Source organism: Mytilus trossulus, chromosome 14 (genome assembly GCF_036588685.1).
Source record: "Mytilus trossulus isolate FHL-02 chromosome 14, PNRI_Mtr1.1.1.hap1, whole genome shotgun sequence".
Taxonomy (NCBI): Eukaryota; Metazoa; Mollusca; class Bivalvia; order Mytilida; family Mytilidae; genus Mytilus; species Mytilus trossulus.
The window spans coordinates 34609950-34612551 of NC_086386.1; positions in this window are offsets into that span (position 1 = coordinate 34609950).

Genomic DNA, 2602 nt, shown 5'->3' on the forward strand with positions numbered 1-2602 from the left:
TGAACTAAATATATGGAAAGTAGTGTGTCATATGATTTATATACTTTTGTTTTAATTTTCTCGTCTATTTTGTGAATGTATAGTATTTATGTGTAATTTTTCTACAAACTGCATAATATCAATTGTTTTATAGCTAGGTCAGAATATTGTCAATGAAATTGGAAGGGATACTTGTAATATAGCTGTGACTACTAGAATTGTAGGCTGTGCTAAGACATATAAATGCTTTAAATCATCATACATTGTGATGTGAATAAAGAGTTTTCTTATTGGCACTCATACCACATCTAATTTATATTTACTACTGTTGCTTATTTGTGTTAAGTCTAAAGTACACCAGTGTAAAGCTTTATATGTTTGCAAATGATTATTTGAGAGATATTACATGTTTAATAATAATAAAGATTGAAATTATTTTTGTGTTATTCTCATTCTTCATATTAATATCTTATGTCATTTTAATATTATATTTTACATTGCTATAAAACCACAAGGTTTGGCTAGCCACAAAACACGGTTCAACCCACTTAGGATAATTGCAATTTTTATATAATAGTTAGTTTCTGTGTGTGTTACATTTAAGTGATGTGTTTCTGTTGTGTCGTAGTTTTCTTCTTATATTTGGTGTTTTTCCATCAGTTTTAGTTTGTAACCCGGATTTCTTTTCTCAGCCGATTTATGAATTTCGAACAGCAGTATACCATTGTTGCCTTTATTTATGTTACATGCTTTCTATGTCGTTTTGTTGCGATAGTGAGTGGGGCACGGTTAGTCCCTATACAAATATCAATTTGATTTGATTATTTGATTTACAAAGACAAAATGATGGAGTATATTTGTATCTTGGTATTTTTTAATAACAAACAACGGCAATATTAATGCGGTCTGCTTTTCCATAAAAACAATTTACTTTTTAATGATATAACTAATGCTGTCAAATTTCACACTTTTGTATAACCGGTTACTAAGACAATCGATGATTTTGTTAAATTTGGATGTTTGCAAGGTTAACCGATTGATCTGTCAAATCAATAAGCACATTAATCTTGAGACGAACTATTTTAAATCAAGTGGATCATCTATCCACTAAATGGAATAGTTCTGAACAAACTATATATAGCTATATGTGTATTACCAAATATACAAACCATATCTGTTCAGATCAAAATGACCGTTACATTCTTTAAATTGGTTTACTAGTGCTGGTGTGCAGAAAGAATTAGCAGTTTCTGATTTAACAGTAACACCCCATGTTAATATTAAGGATATTATTATCCCATGCAGGCATTTTAATACCTAAGCCATATTTGGCACACCTTTTTTTGAATTTTGGGTCCTCAATGCTCTTCAACTTTATACTTGTTAGGCTTTCTAACTATTTTGATCTGAGCGTCATTGATAAGTCATATGTAGGCGAAACGCGCGTCTGGCATATTCTAAAATTTGAAGCCTTATACCCTTGCTAACTAATTAATCGTGATAAGTAGAAATCCAGTGGTAAATAAGCCGCATAAGGTGATGTCAACAACGAAAAATGTGACTACGATAAATGAAAGATATCTGTAGCGATTTCCGACGAAGATATTTCATGACAGTCAATACAATTAAATTTTGCTTAGTGTTAACTTGAAATTCCCCATTTATAACCCTTTGATAAATAACTAACTGGTTTTCAGCAACCCCTTTGTTCATTTTGACTTTGCTATTTGATTAGAGACTATCCGTTTTGATTTTTCCTAGAAGTTCAGTATTTTTGTGATTTCACTTTTGTTTAATGAATGGAAAATGCAGTCAAGGAACAAAATAAAAAGTTAGAGGTTTGCCTAGCTATGCAATCAGGTTTAATCCATTTTTTCTGTACCATGTCAAGCACTATAACGTTTGATGTGTTTGAGATTTTGCCATGCTTTAATGGACTTTATATTTGAAATATTCCTATGGAGTTCTGTATTTCTGTTATTTTACGTTTAACCGTATAAACTAGGCATTATATACTACATATACAGTGATGCTCTTAATTATACAATGACTGTGCACAATGGAAAAGTCAATGTCATTGTGGAAAGTTAAATTCTCAACCACCCTGTTACTCAATTCAAGTAAGATACCATGGTAATGCTTGGACATCGCCTGGTGAATGTCTCGATAGTGTTTTTCCTTTACAGGCATTGCCTCCGCCTTGTTGACATTTGAGTTTTATATGATTGTCAGCTCTCTTGATTTTCAGGTCAATCTGTCCAATGTTTACTGTTGTAGGTTCTATAACTTGTAATTAATTCATTGTGAGGTCTGTTTTGTCATTGCAATGTTATCATTTTTGAATTGGTACATTTTATTCTGGTCTTAAATTATACCTGTTTATAATACTAGTATAATATTCGATTGTTTTGGTTAAATAGCCATGTTGTATTTTAAAGGTTATGTATATGAAGATTAATTATCAATTAACAATTCCAGGCATTATCTTGAAGACATGGATAAAAACAATTGTCACTTCATGAATCCCAAGCTGAGTGGTGCAAGGTTAAATAGCTATAGGTCGTTCTATGGAGACATCTTCCATCTTAAGATTCCAAAGGGAAGAAAAGTAAAACAAAACACG